Below are 20,936 nucleotides of genomic sequence, written 5' to 3'. Positions count from 1 at the left end.
AGGAGTTAATACAGAGAAAGACTGTTGTTGTAGAATGAGAAACCAAGGCTAAAATTAGTAATAATAAGAGCTATCATTTCATTGGGAAGAGCTTTGTAAGTAGTAAGTTGTAAGATCAGGAGTAATATTAGGATTTGCAGCACTTTTTGCTGCCAAACACCTGTAATTGTTAATGGCAGCAGTAGTGATATTGGTGTTAGTAATATTTGAACTACCCTTACCCAAATGAAGCAGCTCAAATATCTTGTGACTGCTTTTACAATAATGTTGTATTAATTAATTACTTTGTGAGCAAATCAGTAACGCTGTATAACAAACGTCAACAATATGACTGTAATGAGCAATAAAAGGTTTTTGTTTATTTGGTGGCATGATTGTGTTGTATAGCTGTGCCTGCATATAGCAACAACACTAGCAATTTACTGTAAAAGAAACAATAAGATCTGCACCAGGCTTTTCATACCACATGGAAACCAAACACCCATCCTACTTTTACATGTTATCCAGACATAAATATTATGTTTGTCTATTATTAATGGCCATTTTTATCAACATTGTGTGTTTGCATACAGTATATGTATTGATTGGAAGAATACATCACCACAGGCAGTGTGTTTTTCAACATGCGAAACAGTCCTGCAGTTGTCTGTAACGTGAGAGAGGGACTTCATGTATAACATTTAACCAAAAATAATAAAAAATCTGAAAATTATGAGGAATAATAGTTGATATGTCATAACGTATAACACATCATTTATTTCTCAGAAAAAGGGAGTGATGGACTCTTTAGGTTGACACAAATACCACATTCCTGTGTAGCTGCTGGAGGTGAAAAGAAAAAAGCAGTGGTTGTATGTATCTACTGCTCCCAAGTGGCCCCAAAAATGATTGCACTTACAAAAGATTCAATTTATATAGAAAAAAGGCCTGAGAAGAGTGAAATGTAAATGTGAAGTTTGTCAACACTGACTCATTTCTGTTTTTATCTTGTCTTCTTCACATTTTTGTCTTTACATATTTATCTCCATCTCAGGCCGCCCTTGAAACAGACATGTCAGGCAACTCCCCCTCAGGGAAGTTGTTATTGTTGAGCTACTGCTGTCCCAAGCGTCCCAAGTTTTTTTCTTTTTTACTAGATTCAATGTTGACCCTCAAACCTAGCCCCAAAATGATTCAGAGTGAATGTGTGTGCAAATCATTAATGTTGTACAACAGTGATAATACTGTATGCAAATTAAGAAATTCATGTTACAATAAAAATTGTGCGTATTTTATCTTGTGGTATAATATGAATTTGTGAGGAGATAAATGTGTAGATGTATAATATGATATATGGTAAATATGTATGCACCTTGTTTGAAGTCGTTGTATGTACATTCATTAAGCCCTTTCTTTTGACTGTGGACGCCTACACCCTTAAGAATATTCTTGACTTGACAAGATGTTGCGAAGACGCCATGGACACAATTCAAATGTTCCCAACTGTTGTATTGACCACTCCCTGTGGGTCCACTCTCTCCGCTGGGTTAACTTTGTTATTTAAGCCACAAAAACAGCCTTCTTCACTTGCATGGACACATCTTTGAACCTGATGTTGAGAGTTCCAGTGAACAGCTACTGAATGCAAATGTAATACATTTAAACACCTCCAGGCCTTTTATCTGTTAATTAGTGATGGAGTATACATGGCCATTATTCATAAGGCACCAAAAATAGGGATATGTGTGCAAAAATGGCTGTAATTTATTAAAGTTTAATGCCACTCTAAATGTCTTGACTTTGCTCACATCTTAAGTGTTTTGAATAAAAAAAAACATCATTGAGTTGTTTATGCAAACTGCAGTTGGACCTATACAGTCCTCTGTCTCAACATAGAACTTATGTAGGTAAGAACAAGCTTCTCCAGAGTCTTGTAAATGTAGAGGTAGAATGTAAAGACTACTTTTTACTCATAATCCCTATTGGGGTGCGCAGTCATGGTAACGAGTACTACACAGGAAGTCTTCCACAGAGCCAGAACTCTTTGGAGACTCAGGCTTAGGCTGAAGATGTTATGTACTACCTATCACGGTTGTCTTAAAACAGTCTCTCTAAAGACTTGTAGACAGGCAGAAAATAAATATGTTTGAAATGTCTATATTTGAATATGTTTTTGCTGTTTACATACTGTTTGTTCCTACAGAGATGTAGAGGTGGTTGACGTGATGTTTAAATAGAGTAGAAATGTGGAAAGAACATTTGCCTGCTGTAAATCTAACATAAAAAGTATGGAGGACGAGGTATGAATCGGTCTTGCAATATGCAAAAACGCTTCACAGAGCTGTTCTCAGTTTTGTTTCACTCACACATCTATGGCACAGATGGGAAACATATTTGTGGCAGATACAAGAAACCAGCAGTGTGAGAACACCACGCAGGGGAAGTCTAAAATAAAGACTAAGGTGGGTGTACAAATATGTATTTATATATAGACTACCTTTGTCTTGATGTAAAATGTAATTTCATGTAAATGTACCATTTATGCTGATTACTGAAAAACCCTATCAACGATCAAGGATCTATATTTACAAAGTAAAATTATCTTTGCTAATGTCATTTGGAGTGTTGCAATTTAATACTGTTTATATCTCTTACTTTTTTCTTAATCTGAATCCACTTTTTTAATAAGAAACAACAATCTGAATGCAAATCTAAAACAAGCAATACGATGTAATATTAAAATATTTAAGTTTTCTGAGCATGTAATTAAAACAAAATTGATAATTTTATATTTCTAAGAACCAATTACGATAAAATGAAGTGAGACCAGATGGGTTTTGTGCTGTTTAACCAGTCGTTACTATATTGAGTAAAATGCATGACAACTTTGTTTGAGATACAAACAAACATTCTTGGTGGATTACTTTGTCATTTAAATGCAATTAAACAGTTAATAGGAAAGTTGATAGCTGCAACTAGTCACTCCAGCCTCTTCACCTATCATGCCAAACCAGTGAGTTCAGGGTTGTTACCAAGCTTTTGACTGTTAAGACCACGTTACCACAAAGATGAGTGCATCAATTAAAAAGTCAAAGCGGCATTTGGTGTTCGGGTAGAAGGTTGTCAAGTTTGATTGTGTATTTTCTGTTCCTCCTGAGACACTGTTGACAGCTAAGGAAAAGTCGTAATGCATTTTGAACAGTATTTTCAGGTTTTGGTTCCATTTCAGGCTTTGTTTGACAAACATATTTAAGTTTTTAGATTTAACAACATACTGAAAAAGAAATGGATGATAGCGTCAGTATGTCATCAGTTTTTTGGTAACATGGCCCAGACAGTTGTGTGTTATGCTCAGTGCTGGTGTGGTGTGTATACTAAACTTTGAGTGTGCCCACTTTGTCTTATTGTTTTGTTTTTTTTCTTGCATCCTTGTATCGTCACATGTTTGTTTATCACAGGTTTTCATCCAGGCAGATATGTCAGTCAACTCCTCCCTCGGTCCTCCATTCTACCACTGCTTTGACTCCAAAGCTGCTTTTATTATGTTCACTGCTTTCCTCGGCTCCAAACTCCTCTTCTGCTGCCCTCTCTCCATCCTTGTCCTCTACCTGGGTCTTCAACGGTGTCGGCAGCAGCGCTCCACCAAGACAATGAACAGCGCTGACCTCTTCACCTACCACTTGGCTGCAGTGGAGCTTAATGTTCTTGTTGCAAGCATCGTCTACATTTTTGGCACCTACAATAATTTCCCAGTTATGATTAAAGTAGGGTTCCTAATTGAAAATCTGGCCTTTCCTGGAGAGATATGGTTGCATTGCCTGACTTGTGTAGAACGCTACTTGGCTGTTGTTCACCCTATTAAATATAGGGATCTGAGACAGTCTGGGGGAGTCAGGATTAGAAACATCCTCATTGGGTGTGTGTGGCTGATGTGTTTTGAATGGGTTGGTGTAGCAGCTTTCTACGCACCCGACTTCCCCATCATCCATTTTTTCTTTACGTTGACCTTGTCTTTAGTTGTTGTCTCTTTCTGCAGCCTTTCAGTTCTATGTGTTCTGATTCGTCCAGGGCCAGGAGATGGGGGTGGGAATGGAAATGGGAAGCGAGTTGACCAATCGAAACAGAGAGCTTTCCACACTGTTATGATTATATTGGCAATGCTGTGGGTATGGTTTGTAGGGATTCTGCTGTGCTTTGCCCTGGGCTTCTCTGGGTTCTTGAGTTACAAAGATGGATGTGTGGCAGTGATGTTTGGAATCTGGTGTAGTGTACCCAGCGGTGTGGTGTTACCTCTGCTGTTTCTAAACAGGGCAGGAACATTTCCCTGCTGTCATTACAAAGTCTAATGATTACTAACTTACCGCGTAAGAGACTGAATTAGTAAATGTTGCTACAGCAGAGTAAGTGTTAAAATATAAGGGTTGGTAGCAGCGGTAATGTCAGGATTGGTGGTAGTATTAGCCATTTTGTATTTTTAGTAGCTTTGTTGTATTTTGCAGCAGTGGTGATTTTAACAGCTTTAAAATTAAATGGTGAAAAAAGTTCTTAGATCAGTTTTACAGTATGGAAATAATCAGTTACAATTCAATACTACAATAAAGACTTCACATTTGTACATGTAGTGAGTTTAGCACTTGAATTAATGCAGTTTCTTTCCATTAATGGTAAAATTTGTATCAGCAGAAGAAAGAGTCATAGTCAAGTCATAGCCATACTCAAATGGGATTGTTGGGTTTTCTATATAATTTTTTGTATAATTATAATCAATAAGGTCTTAAACCTTGTACTGTAAAGGGCCTTGAGATAACTTCTGTTGTGAATTGGCACTGTACAAATAAAACTGAATTTAATTCAATAGTGATACAAAAAAATATAAATTTATTTAGTGCTTTTCTAATTACTGTTGCTCAAATCGCTTTCCATTGCTTCTCATCACCCATTCAAGAGAGAACATTTAAGTTACATCTTCTAAAGTCAATTCCTCTATGCCAGCCGTATGGTGAAACAGTCATTGTGCACCGATGAGTAAAAGTTATTAAGTGAATGGTAACAACAGAGACAAAAACTTTCTCAAACAACATGATTTGAGAGGGCACCACTTCCCTAGACAAGTCTCTGCTGTATCAGGGCAAGATAATAATGACAATGTAATAATGTATATTTTATTGATCCCCTTGGGGAAATACAGCTGTTCCTGCTGCTAGATGTTAGAAGCGGGTCCACCAGGCCTGATCTACCAGGGGCTGCCTTACCCAAGTGCAGTTTGACAAGGAACTGGGAGTTAAACATTCAATCAGTGGAAAGCTGCTCCACCTTCTCACTTACAGCCAGTGTTAGTGGCGGCAGTAATATTGTATTAGTTGCAGTCTGTATGTTACTAACAGCAAGTGTTGGTACCAGCAGGAGTATCACTGCAGCTTTAAACTCTATAGTGGAGATGTTGACAAAACTACAAATCTAAATAAAGCTGCACTTTAAGAGTGATCCTATTTTTAAGGTTCAATGTTTGGGAGATGTGTAAAAAATTGAATCTGACATATTATGGACCCATGACAAAATTTGCAGTTGAAGTCTGTCAGATGTTTTGTTTGACTCACTAAATTAATCATTTCTAAATATGTGACCCAAATGTAAATTAAACTTTTCAGAATTAGAAACAGTTTTTTAGTTTTTGTATGAAGTGTAATGTATTTCAATGTTGTACACAGTAATCAGTGATGATGATACATAATGACCTTGTTGTAATCAAATAAAGGAATAAAGCTGTAAGTGTCTATGTGTTTGAATGTGCTTTGGTTGCATAATGGCTCTTTGTGTGAGAAGCTCGTGCAGAGATTATCTAGATGATATTCAAATAGCGGTCTTGGCACTGTGACCTGACTTCTCAGAGTAAAACTAATAGAGCAAACACATTTGCCTGCTGTGATTTTGTGTCTCATAAAATGCAAAAGGAGCCACGGTCCTACTCTAGACTAATTTTTTAAACACACAAACATGAGGACTACATCAAGACTAACCAAATGCATAATAGTATTTGTCTGGATAATCTGCGAACAATAGTCCTGTGTATCCGGAGACACAAGAAGACAACAACCAAACACTAATTCTGTTGAGGTAGGTGCTTTTTAAGAACACTGTAAAAGATGTAAGCATTTATGCGGTTTATGGTGACTTACTGTTGTTAATGTTACATAAGGTTGTAATTTGTATTAAATAAGCATAAAACTCACACCTTTACCTATGAATCACAAGTAAATGACCAAGTTGTAAAAACCTTTAACGTGTTCTCAGCTTCAGCGATGTATCGTCAGCGTGAGTCGATGCATTTAATAAAAGCCTAGAATGATGAAATTAAGATAATGTCGTTGACAGGTGTGGTTAGTGTTAATGTAAAAAACTGAGAACATCTGTTTGAATCCTCTGTCTACTTTTAATAATACACCCATCTAAGTAGACTCATGATTTTTTCCGATTGCCTAGATTTTTTATTCAAGTCTTTAAGTCTGATTTTATTTGTTTTGTCTCTCTTCACATCTTGTTCTTTGTAATTTTTTTCATCTCTTGCTCCTCTGGGGTCAATATCATTAGATATGTCATTAAACTCCTCTTCCCCCTTCCTCCTTTCCCCTCTTCCTCTTCTCCTGTCACCATTTAATGGCTCATTTGAACATCACTCCTACTACTGCTTTAACTACAGAACTACCATTTTCATTGCTGCTGCCTTCACTGTCACCAAAACCCTCTTGCTCCTTCCTCTCTCCCTCCTCGTCCTCTACCTCACCCACCAAAGATGGCGACAGCAGCGCTCCTTCGTAATAAGCCACTCTGACATCTTCACCTACTACATGATGTTCATTGAGCTGATCAGCGTGTTGGGCTGGAGCCTTTACTGTTGTGGCACCTACATCGATCTCCCATCAGTTGTGTTACCAGGGTACCACATCACATTCGTTGCTTTCCCTGGACAGATGTTCTTTCACTGCCTCACCTGTGTGGAGCGTTACCTGGCTGTTGTTCACCCCATCACCTATCTGGCTCTGAGAAAGACAGAAGGCATAAGGATCAGGAACATCAGTATTGGGTGTGTTTGGCTTCTGTGCTTTGGGTGGATGGGCATAACATCTTTGTACTACCCACTTTTGCCCAGCACACCATTTTTCTGTGTTTTACTTTTCTCTTTGATTGTCGTCTCTTTCTGTAGCATCTCTGTTCTCTGTGTTCTGATTCGTCCAGGACCAGGGGAAGTGGGTGGCAACAGGGAGCGGGCTGATCAGTCAAAGCACAGGGCGGTCATCACCATCATGGCAATACTGGGAGTGCTATTACTGTACTTTGTGGGGTTTGTTGTTTTTATTGCCCTACGTGTGGCAAAACTGCTGAGCTACACTGACGAATGTGTAGCAGTAGTGTCTGCAATTTGGTTTAGTCTGCCCAGCAGCTTGTTGTTGCCTCTACTGTTTCTACACAGATCAGGAAAACTAACATTTTGCTGTGGCAACACCGATACATGAGCAACACTAGACTAAAAAGAAGTGTTTTTGTTATGACCTCTGCTTTAAAATGTCTAATCTTCTGCAATTCTGGCTGTGACCATCACTGTTTGGTGTAGTAGCTGTACATGTTTAAGTATATTGTTGGCATTAAGTTAAAACTTCAAACACTGGAGATTAGAAAAAAACTAGATGGTGTCGACTGTGGCCCAGTCCCAAAGCCACTTAGCCCTAATCCCGCATTTCCACATTCATCTACAGGGAAAGTCTGCTCCGGTAGGAGTAGAGTAATGAAAGCAGTAATGCTACACAACTTGAGGGCTTACAGAAGCAGACTTGAAGCCCAAAGGTACAAGAAAATACCCATTATCCTGCAAAAATATATTTTGCATATTGTACTAATAACTTGCTTGCAAAAGTAATGACAACATATTGGTAATATTTATATAATAGATTACATTAGCATGTTAGCGTGCATTTTAACATGGTATGCCAATTACTTTTAGCATACCATTAATTTTGGGCCAAATGATCTTATTTGAACTATAGTAGTGGTCTTTACGAGTCCACTTGATTCTCTATTCAGGTAGGATCTGGCTATGCTCAAGTCTCAAGTTTTGGACCTGTAAAGACCTATAAACCATAGTTAAATAATGATGGCAAAGTTGTTAGTAACTGTATTGTAAAATGTTTAAATGATTCTTCATAGTTTATTAAAGTTTATGTGGTGGAATATTACTATGTTGAAGTGAAGTAATAAACGTCATCTTATTGCTCTCCAGACGTCTGCATTTTAATATTTTCGGCTGTGTACATCAGTCCTCACCGATACCAACACGTCTGACTCAATATTCAAATTGCCGTGCTGCCAGCTCAGTGCTTATGACTTTCCTTTGGAGCAAAAAATATAAAAAATGAATTTGCCTGCTGTAAATTGAGCATAGAAATTATAATAAAGTCTGAACGGAAATGAAATATAAAAAACACTTTAATGACCTGCTCTCAGCCCCATTTCAAACAACGTCACAATCAACACACACTTAAAAAAACAGATAAGTACAAAGACATATTTGCACCAGATAAGAGGTTGACAACGTAGGAGAAAGTTATCAGAAAGAAACACACTCTACTGAGGTGAGTGTTCTTTTATTAAAATAAAATTAATTATGTTGTGTATTAATACAATTTTCTATACTAGTTTTGTATGTTTTTATTTCACATGTTTAACTGTTGAATTACTGTTGATCACAAAAGACAAACTTGAGCTTTATTTTGTACTTAACCTGATATTTTAAATGAACTAATGTTAACTTAACTAATGTTATTTATCTGGATCTGCTTTCATGTTGTCGCACATACACACGGGTATTTTTATTATAAAATGTATACTACTTGAGAAAAAAATGATTTTATTTGCATTACAACTTGGGAGTCTTATAGTTACACTAATAGTTTTTTTATTTTGGATACTGTACAAAATTATTTTTCATAACTTGAGACTAGTTATAAATGACTGCATGGAGTGCAAACTGATGAGCCACACCTTTTTTTTACTTAAAAAGAAACTTTAAACATTAATCCTTCCTAGTGGATTATATTTAATGTGAACACTGTGTTTCTGTTGTTTGCCTTGAGAACATTAGAGACCAATAAGTAATTTTGTGAAAACAGGAGTCAGAAAGGGCACTGACTGTTCTGCAGAAGGTCTGTGTTGTTTTAACATAGGGAGACTGTCTGGTTGCAGGATTGACCAACCTGAACGTCCAGCAACTCAGAAATGAGCCGTGTGCATCATCTTTACGTTGAGTTCAGAGAGCTTTGTGAGACTTGCTTTTTCAAATTATACATAAAAACTGAATCTAGTAGATTGTTGATTGTTACTGAGTTAAGTTATCTTCTCCATGTTTTGATTAGATTTTAACACCATGTGTCTTTTTAACTCTAACTTTTATTCTTTTTCCTCTTCAGGACTCTGTGTACTGTACATAAATATGTTCGTCAACGCCTCTTTCTCAAACTCCTCCCTCCATCCCCTCACAAGCACATGTTACAGGTCTGAAATGAGCATTTATGTCTTCACTGCTATGTCCGTCATGAACCTCCTCATCCTCCCTGTCTTCATCTTGGTCTTCTACCTGGGCTATCAACAGTGGCGACAGCAGCGCTCCACTTCCACCGCAGCATCAAGTCACTCCGACCTCTTCACCTACCATGCTATGGCCATGCAGCTGAATGAATTCTTAGGGCTTTCTCTGATGTTTTGTGGTGGATACAACAAGTTGACAGGGTTTATATCTGTGGGGCGAGGTCTGTTGAAAGTAACCGCCACTGGACAGGCCTTGTTTCACATCCTCACTTGTGTGGAGCACTACCTCGCTGTTGTTCACCCCATCACCTACCGGCATCTGAAACAAGCAGGCGAGATCAGGATCCGAAACATCAGCATTGGATGTGTTTGGTTGCTGAGTTTTGGATGGTTGGTCGTGTTTTATATAGGCAGCAGTGAGCTTACTTGGTTTTTTTATGTTTGCATTATAGCACCCTATTTATTTTTCATTCCTTTTTGCAGCATTTCAGTTCTCTACACTCTAAAGCGTCCAGGCCCGGGAAAAGTGTGTGTAAACAAGGACCAGGTTGACCAATCCAAGCAAAGGGCCTTCTACACAGTTTTCGCTATAATGACCGTGCTTCTTTTTAGGTTCGTGGGGAATCTGAGCGGCAATGTGATATACAATTCAACAATAGTAAGCCCGAACAATGTCTGTGTGGTGTTAATGTTCTTAATCTGGTTAGATCTGCCAAGTAGTTTGGTGCTACCTCTGCTGTTTCTGCACCGTGAAGGAAAACTAGAGTGTTGTAAACAAAATACAAAATTTGGATGATTCAAATAGTCGGGTCTGATTTTATGGTTAACAAATGTTGAACATACATCTCTGTGGAGTTTATAGTTAAGACAAATGGTTTTGTACTTGGGTTCATCAGCAAATGTAAAATGGGAAAACCATTTAATGTTTTAAAGTGAAAATGTGTTTTCACATTATGGTGCATTCATGTGTATATGACAAAAAAAACAAACAAACATACTTTTGTTGAATATTAATGAGAAAACATAATTTAGCCTAGTTTAGCTTTTAGTAGCTTAGACATTGGCTATGTAGTGGTCCTAGTAATTTGTGATGCTACTGGGTATTATTGATATACACAGCTAGAAATGATTTATTATTATTATTTTAATTTAGTAAAAAATACTAAATTAGGATGTATTTCTTCTGGTTTTATATGCTTCACACTTTTGTCAGTGTATGCATTCATGAATAGGTAGTATAATATTACTGAATTCAAATGAATCAATAAATTTGATATTGTTACTTCAAACGTCTGCATTTGAATGTGGTTTGGCAGGTATATGCATCTGTAAACACTGATGCAGAGTTGGCTGACACGATATTCAAATAGCCTTGCTGCAGACTCTGAGCTGACTGAAGAAAAAGGATTTGGCTCATTTAACATGAAAAGTATAAGGAAATATGATATGGTCTTATTTCGCAGAGCTGCTCTTATTTGCATTTTACACACAGTTAAGTCACAGATAGGAATAATAAATTTGCACAAGACACCAATAAACAGCAGTCAGGGTTTGGCAACGTGGGAGAAGAACAATTAGAAAGAAAGAAAGACACTGCTGAGGTGAGTGGACTTCAAATAAAAGGAATTTATTAATGTTCACTCATGTATTCATAGATTTTTTTTCTATAAATAATATAATTTATTCTATCACTATTTGTGACCTTTTAATGTTAAATGTTTTCTTTTGATGATTCCTGAGCAAACAATTATCAGAGGTGATGAAGTCACAATCTTTCTAATGAAAACTTTTGTCCCTTTTCCTCTTCTTCATCAGGACTCCATGTACACAAACGTCTCTCTTCATCCTCCCGACCTGTCATCTTCCAACTTCTCCCTGTATAATCTCACAGACTCATGTTTCACGTCAAAAACAAGCATCTTGGTCTTCTCTGCTTTCTCCTTCACCAACCTCCTCCTCTTCCCTTTCTTCTTCTTCGTCCTCTACCTCGATTACCAGCAAAGGAGGCAACAATGCTCCATTTCCACATCAGCAACAAGTCACTCCAACGTCTTCATGTATCACTCCATCACCATGCAGCTGTTGACCTTATTGGGATTCACCTGCTTGTTTTGTGGCGGCTACATCGGAATCCCAGAGATGATAGTCGGAGGGATCAGCATTTGGTCTATGAGCGCCTTTGGACAGTCCCTGTTTGACACCCTCACCTGTGTGGAGCACTACCTGGCGGTTGTTCGCCCCATCACCTATCTGGGTCTGAGACAAGCAGGTGGGATCAGGATCAGGAACATTAGTGTCGGATGTGTTTGGTTGTTGGCCTTCTTGTGGATGTCTGTCTGTATTCTAACCAGCACTCTACTGTTTTTAATCTTCTATTGCTGTGTTATCTCTACTATGCTAATCGTCATCTCTTTTTGCAGCATTTCAATTCTCTGTGCTCTAAAGCGCCCAGGGCCGGGGGAAGTGGGTGGGAACAGAGAGCGGGTTAAATCAAAGCAGAGGTCTTTCTATACTATTGTGGTCATAACTGGAGTGCTGTTGTTTAAGTTTGGGGGGAATCTGATTGGCATTTTAACATCACAATTTGAAGCAGGGGATCCAAGCGATGATTGCGTCATCATATTTGCTGCATTTTGGATTGATCTGCCCGGCACTTTGGTTTTACCTCTGCTATTTTTACACCGGATAGGAAAACTGCAGTGCTGCAAACAAACTGCAGCATCAGGGTAAAGCGCTGACTCACAAGTGAGGTGGTCAAACAAAACGACTCCCGATGAATCCCAAGAAGGCTCCTTTGCTGAAAAAAAAAACAAAAAACAAATCTGAATTAGCACCAGTAGTAATGTTATTGGTGGATGTAATATTTTGTTAGCCACAGCCTTTGTGTTTATATTAAGAGAATTATTCTCACAGAAGTAGCAACGATAATAGTGATTGTATGACAGTTACGTTGTTTCTGATATAAATAATAATATTAGTAGCAACAATAATAAATTCATTTAAATTAACTCAAGCCTCTGTATGTTATTTATTGACTTGTATTAAAGGACTGTTATTAACACTAACAATGGAGATGTTTCTATTAAAAATGCATTTTATATTATGTTTTATTTGTTGGTTTGTGCCTGACATAAGGCATTCATATACCAGTCAGGAAACAAGGAACCCAGAAGGAGGAAATAAAAACAACAGGCAGGTGCTTAGTAGGAGTCCAGTGATCCATCCGGAAGAACTGGAGCAGGTAATTAGTCTGGCTAGTCATAGAATACCTCTGGAAAATGGTGCATAAATAATCAGAGCCTCTGCAACAACACGTGCCTCCCATTTTTCCCATGCCGAGATGTTTCTACATCTTGATTGACTTCCACCTGTGGTAAATTACATTGACTGCACCTCTCTATAGAATGCCTCAATGCTGATTATGTATTTATCAGAAACCAAAAACCACAATAAAGGTTCCCGAGAGCACAGTGGCCTCCATATTTTTTTTAGTTTGGCACAATAAGTAGGATTTCAACCAGGATTTTCAACTGAACAACCAAAAGAGAAGGACAACCAACAACAGAAACCGTCAGGCGAAGGTCAGGTGAAAGTGAAGAAGTTGAACATTAAACACAGTGTTAACAGGCATGTAGGAGACACATGAAACAAACAGGACACAGGCACAACAACCTATGAGAAGCTGGTAACGAGGCAGGTTGGTGGAGTGGTGTTGTTCTTGGAGTGGAGAGCGATGAGCAGGAGAGCGGTGTGCTGTTTGTAGAAGATTATCTCCATCTGGTGGAGAAAACTGGGAGCTGATAGCAGCTGCTGTGTCAGTGGAAAGGTGAATGTTCAAGGGGGAGGCTGTTAGAGAAAATATTTGAAGGTGCAGAACTGTGGTGTCGCTAATGTTGTCATGTTGGTATGCAGACTCAGCCACTTCAAAGCTAAAACTGCGTACCACCAAATAGTTCTTCAGTTAAGGAGAGGTGAAGGCAAGAGATGACGCAGAACAGATGCCTTAAGTAACTTAATACACCATAGATGCCATAGATACTTGAAATGTGTAACTGTGTATGTGTTTGAATACGCAATCCACACACTGATCCATATAAATTTCATGCAGCACATGCAAGAAGAGATTATTAAAATACTATTCAAATAGTGGCGCTGACGTCTCTGAGTAGAAATAGGAAAAAAGACATTTGCCTGCTATAATTTAGCATGAAACATCTGGGCTGTGTGTTTTTTTTAACCATACACAAACATAACAATGAACAAACACACCCAACGCACACATTTTAGTCCAGTAAGTTCTGAGGAGACAACGACCACAGAGAAAGAGACACACAGTGCTGAGGTGGGTGCTTTTTAATATTGCTGTAAAATATTGAAGCTAATGATGTAATAATTTGATTAATGTTTTAAAAACCAATCTGCACTATTTAATTAACTACCTTAGAAATCCACCTTAGATTATGTTTTACGATGCAGACACGTGATGACAAATGATGCATGGAGATGTTGAATTTAAAAGCACAGAGTCTGTTGTTGACATGACTGATACAAACAGCTGTATTTATAGGTAGCACATCGATTAAAGGATAAAGTTTTGAAAACTATTGTTTATGCCAAACATTTTTACTTCAAGTGAGTCTGCACTTTGAATCCTGTATCCAGTTCTGACAAATACATCCCCACAAAGTAGAATTGAATGTTGAGCTAGCTGTTTTTGATGCCTACATTATTGTCATTCAGTCAAACCAATCTGTCTCATTTGTCTTGTTCTCTTCAACTTCCTCTTTCCACAGTTATAGTCCTCATTAGATATGTCATCATCCCCCCCTTCCTCTTCCAGTCTTTCCCCTCTTCCTCTTCTCCTGTCACCCTTCAATGGCTCCTTTGAACATCAGACCTACTACTGCTTTAACTACACAGCTACCATTTTAACCTCCACTGCCTTCACTGTCACCAAAACCATCCTCCTCCTTCCTCTCTGCATCCTCGTCCTCTACCTGACCCACCAAAGATGGCGGCGGCAGCGCTCCTCCACAACAAGCCACTCTGACATCTTCACCTACTACATGATGTTCATCGAGCTGACCAGTGTGTTGGGGTGGAGCCTTTACTGTTGTGGCACCTACATCGATCTCCCATCAGTTGTGTTACCTGGGTACCACATCATGTTTGTTGTTTTCCCTGGACAGATGTTTTTTCACTGCCTCACCTGTGTGGAGCGTTACCTGGCTGTTGTTCACCCCATCACCTATCTGGCTCTGAGAAAGACAGAAGGCGTAAGGATCAGGAACATCAGTATTGGGTGTGTTTGGCTTCTGTGCTTTGGGTGGATGGGCATAACATCTTTGTACTACCCACTTTTACCCAGCATCCCATTACTCTGCCTTTTACTTGTGTCTTTGGTTGTAGTCTCTCTCTGTAGCATCTCTGTTGTCTGCGTTCTGATTCGCCCAGGACCTGGGGAAGTGGGCAGAATCCGACGGCGGGTTGATCAATTAAAGCAGAGGGCGGTCATCACTATCATGGCAATACTGGGAGTGTTATCAGTGTATTTTGTGGGAGTTGTTATTTGCATGGCATTACGTCTCGGAAGACTGCTAGGCTACTATGAAAGATGTGTGGCAATAGCATCTGCAATATGGTTTAGTCTGCCCAGCAGCTTGTTGTTGCCTCTGCTGTTTCTACACAGATCAGGAAAACTAACATTTTGCTGTGGCAACACCGATACATGAGCAACTAAATATCAACTGAAATTCAGCATTTCTTGTATTTTGGAAGGATAAATCACAAAAACTTGCAAGTCTGTCATAGTTCCTACATTATGCTAAGAGTTCAGAAGCTTTTGAACCTATTTGCGGTTTGTAATTGGAGAGTTCATTCGTGTATATTAATTAATATTTATCATTAATATTAATTAGACAGCTACCGTTTAGCTAGTTTTGTGGTGTTTTCTTACAAATCGTTTGAAATTCAAATAAAGATTTGAGATACTACTGTACATGTACATGTTAGCTAGCTAACTTGCAAAAGTTAATAGTAAGACAAAAAAATCCATCATGTTGCTGATTTTGCCTTTTTATCTTTTCATGTATTTTATCCTATGTAGTTTTACTCTATACTATGGAAAGTTATTGAGTTTGTGACTGTAACTATTTTTTCAGATGTCTTTGAATTAAATACTTAGTAATACTGAAATACTTAGCCTTTTCAGTCTCTAAGTTTATTGCTCAACATCATTATTAATTTATCCATTATTTTGAGCTAAAATAATTACAAATAATTATAGAAAAGTGTGTTTTTCACTTTCATACTTTCAATTCATATTAAAATTGAATCAACTTATTTGATGATTAATGAGCAAACTTTTATTCAGTGTTGCCTCTTGTTTACTGTTACGTTTGAATTGATATTGACATTTAACATTCTCTCCCCCCTCCTTTTCATTCTCTGCGCCTTTCCTCTTCCTCTTGAGGTCTCTATGTATTTAAATGTATCAGACAACTCCTCCAACTCGTTACTCCATCCTTATAACAAAAATCCTTCTAACAAAAACATGTTAAACATGTTTCTGAAAACAGCATTTTTGTCTTCATCAATTTGTATTCAAATTGTTTTTAATGCTAAAAATTTTACTTTAGTGAGTCCATTAAAAGTCAAATAATTTTATTAGGTCAGCTCAAGTGGTTTGTGTGCCATTTAAAGTTTTAACTTTTAATTATTTTTTGACATGTCCAAGATTGGATTTTAATCTTAGTGACAGTGGATACTTTTATACGTATTTTGTTATAAATCAGAAAGATAACATTACTGTAGCCATACTGTAGTTGAAGCAGTATAATACTGTATTCAAATTAAGTTTGAATATGTTTTGCTTGTACATATCTCCACAGATGGATGTATACATGGTTCACACAATATTCAAATACTTGTACTAACAGCTAAGGTTTTATGATGTTCCTGCAACATAAATTTGCCTGCTTTAATGTAGAAATTATGATGAGTTATGAATTGGTTTTGTCATATGCAAAACACCTCACAGACCTTCTGTTTCATAAACACCTAAATCACACATGGCCATAAATTTGATCCAGATAGTAGTGAACAGCAGTCAGAGTTTGACGACGCAGATCAAAGAAAGACTCTGCTTAGGTGGGTGGACTTTAAATTAAATTAATTTACTGTTTTAGACTGTTTGATTTCTTTTTGTTTTCAAAAAGTTTCATTCCTGTGTAATATCAAAATCAACATTAAAGGTAATGATTAAAACGCACAACAGATTAACTTGTTTGTACTCGGTGGCAGAAAGTGATCATGTTTGCTAATGTTATTTCAGTTAAAGCAAAGTCATACTGGCGTTCACTACCATTAAAAGGGGCCAAGTGTGTTTTATTTATCCCCAGAATAATGCAGCATTGCAACAAAGGGCTGGATCAGAAAGAGCAGAAAGAGAAAAGTAACATGACTGCATCTACATAAGACATATATTATTTCTTCATAATGTGATCGCTGTATTTCTGTTTTTTACCTCCAGTCCATGACAAAGTGTTACGATATACTACAGCATCCAGAATGTATCAAATACATACGGTGACTCTGACAAGTCAAAGTCAAAACTTAATTTTCCGAATCATCTTACGAGTGCTTTGAACAACCAACCACTGTAACAGCATATGTTATTTTAACCTAGGCCTAAATGTCTGGTTAAACTAATGCTAAAAGCTACAAAATGCAACTTTTGAGAATCAGATTAGCTGTAGTATGAGTCCACACAATGGCATCAAATACTGAAGATGTGTCAAAACCAAACAACTATGGTCATAAAATGTAGTGCCTCAGAGGTATCTGAAAGGTGGCTTTTCGTAGACAGGGTTTAACCATCTCTTCTCCATAACTTGTCTTCTCATTAGGACAAGTTACGGATATGTGTGCTCTTTCTCTCTATAACTCCCCGTTTATCTGTTCTTCTTCTTCAGGCCTCGATGTGTATACACTAAACATGTCAGACAACTCTTCGTCCTCCAACTCCTCCCTGTACCTGCTCACAAATGCATGTTTCCGGTCTGATGTTAGCATCTTTTTCTTCTCTGCTGTGTGCATCACCAACCTCATCTTCATGCCTGTCTTCCTCTTTGTCCTCTATCTGGGCTACCAACAGTGGCGGCAACAATGCTCCATTTCCACTGCAGCAACTCACTCTAACATCTTCACCTACCACGCTACTGCCATGCAGCTGGATGAATTCTTGGGGCTTTTTCTCTTATTTTATGGAAGTTACAATGACATCTCAGACATGATCTGGGTCGGACGGGGGGTTTTAACTGTCACCTCCAGTGGACAGGCTGTGTTTCACATCCTAACCTGTGTGGAGCGCTACCTGGCTGCTGTTCACCCCATCACATATCTGCATCTAAAACAAGCAGGCGAGGTCAGGATCAGAAACTGCACCACCGGATGTGTTTGGTTAATGAGCTTCGGCTGGCTCTTTGTGTATTTTAAATGCAGCTATAATCGATTTTCAATTTTATATCTGTGCATTATTGCATTCTATTTAGTGATCGTCTCTTTTTGCAGCATCTCAGTTCTCTGTGCTCTAAAGCGCCCGGGGCCGGGGGAAGTGGGTGGAAACAAGCAGCGTGTTAACCAATCAAAGCAGAGGGCTTTCTACACCATTATGGTTATAATGGGAGTCCTTTTGTTTAGGTTTTTGGGAAATCTAATTCTTATTGTGATGTACAGCTCACAAATGCTAAGCTCTACCAACATGTGTCTGGTAATAATGTCCTCAGTCTGGTTAGATCTACCCAGCAGTTTAGTTTTACCCCTGCTGTTTCTTTACCGGGAAGGAAAACTACAGTGCAAATGAAATAGTGTATCAGAATGAGAGTTGGATCATACAATTAAACACTAAATAATACAATAACAAATAGATGCTGGTTCTGTTGGACATAGGAACTTTAGTTAGTTTTCCAGTTATAAATGGTGGTAGCAGCATAATGCTGTGGGGCTGTCTTAGCCACAGAGAACTTGTTCAGGTGAAAGGGATCATGAAGAAAGTAGGTTATGTTAATATTTTGAAGAATAATGTAAATGACAACTGCTGCCAATCTAGATTTAAGTCGCCACTAGTTATTCCAGTAAGACAATGACAAACAAGTTGGTCCAAAACTGAAACTTTTGGTTCTGGTCATTTTCACAAAAAGGTTAAGTAATTTTTTTTTATTTTGTAAAGGGGCTAATACATTTCTATTTAACTTTAGGTGAATGTGCCATATTTGTTGTGTCAAATCTGGTATTCATATACTGAACAAATTATTTTGTGGTAAAATGTTAAAAATGTATTTTGGAGGAGTCTAATGTTAATGTTAGGAAGAGTGAAATGTGTATCGAGCCCTATTGATAATGAATGCACAGAAAATGCTCAGTTTACAAAAATGTAATTAATTGTATAATTTTTATTTAACGAGAGTCCTGTGATGTTAAAGTCAAGTAAAGGTAAGTGGTAAATGACTAATTCCCAAATCCACTGCCACAGACGTAAAAAACAACAGTAATTTACATACTAATAGTCGAAAGGATTTAAATAAAGAACTATTCATGTTTGACTCATTTAAATTTTTCTTAAAGGACTGGTTAAATTAAATGGACTATAGCTAAAGATTGTGGGATTCAGTGGTATCAATATAAATTTAGCTAAAGATTCATGTCAAAGTTTGGGAATAAAATTTGCATTACTATTGATCTCTCATGGAACTTGCATGCGGGTACCTGCCAGTAACTAAGTGATGTGAAGACTTAATAACTATTAATAGTTATTATTCTAATTACCAAGTATCTCAAAGACGTGTGTAAACATATGACTGCAATCAAGTCAACAATATAAGTGATAGAATTTTAGTCAGTTAGTTTATCAGTGTGAAACTGCTACGTGGTAGCTGATTTAAAGGATTTCACTAGCGACCACATCATGAACTTGACACAATAATTAATCTTAATTGTGCTGTAAAGACTAATTACACATTCTGCTTAATTTATCTCTCAGAGATACTGTATCATTATCAGTGACAATAATTTCATTTTGCTCTAAACTAGACAGAAAATTTACTTAATTTACTAATGTTGCCACAGTTGGAGAAAGTTAAGTTTTAAAGTTAATCTGCCAATTCTTGCAACTCAATTAAATTGTCTTACATGTAAACCAAACAACAAACTCTTCTGGATGACTGAGAATCTTCATGGACAAGCATCAAGCATCCACTCTGGGCATGAAATAGTGATGCTGTGTCAAAACCAAACACCCATAGTCAAACGGTACCTGGAAGATGCCCTGTGATACACATTGTTTGAGCTTCTCTGATTTTAATATATAAAATATTACAATTGAAACTTTGCTAGATTTAAATCAATAAGCTCATCTTTTTGGAACACTCAGTATAAAAAATATTTAATTGTATGATGATGAACCAATGAGAGTAAAAATGTCTGGTAAATCATGCTAAAATTATAGAAAAAGAACATCTCCCTACATTGTATGGGGAAAAGAATTGTCCAAAACACATATAGTAAAACACAGTCATTCACAAAACGCCAGCAGGTGTGCTGAATTAAACGACAGGAATTGATTTGAATACAGGACTTGAATCCTGAAAAATGTTTATCCTAATAGACTGATCAAAGGAACCACAGGTGAAGCTTTTTACATGGATACCATCAATGTAAATTCAGCCAGAAACGCATGTTGGTGTTTGATAAATATGTAAATTTGATATATAATATGTTTATTGCATATAGTATGAGAAACAATTTTAAAACAATGCATTTCATGGGTGTATTAAGGTGATTAAATAAATGTACTGTCCAGGGAGACACTGATGCCACTTTTTTCTATTACTTACATTTGGGTACTGTGATGTGAACACTTGACAAAAAAAACGATGCTTATTGACTACCATCCAACATTGCAGTTACCAGTGGCCTTGAAGACTTGTTTAAACACACATATCTTAGATGGCTCCTTCCCCATAGATCATTCTGAATTAATTTCATTAATTATTTTATCTAAACCTTCAACGTGTCTCATAGACTCCATCCCGACTAGACTGCACAAAGAAGTCTTACCTTTGCTTAGCATGTCTGTATTAGATGAGATCAATCTTTGCAGGCTTTTAAGGTTGCTGGACTCAGGGGTTTTAGTAAATTTTAGACCAAAATACAATCTGCTCTTTATCTTCAAATTCTTGAAAAAAAGGTTTTATTTTATGTTGTATTTCTAAGCAATTATGTGACCAACTGCACAGTAATAATATGTGTGAAAATTTCTAGTCAGGATTTAGAGCACATCATAGTACAGAAACAGCACTGGTAGAAGTAAATCTACATTCAGT

This window comes from Anabas testudineus, chromosome 18, assembly GCF_900324465.2.
Source record: "Anabas testudineus chromosome 18, fAnaTes1.2, whole genome shotgun sequence".
In the NCBI taxonomy this organism is placed as follows: Eukaryota; Metazoa; Chordata; class Actinopteri; order Anabantiformes; family Anabantidae; genus Anabas; species Anabas testudineus.
Note: the sequence above shows the minus strand (reverse complement) of the source record.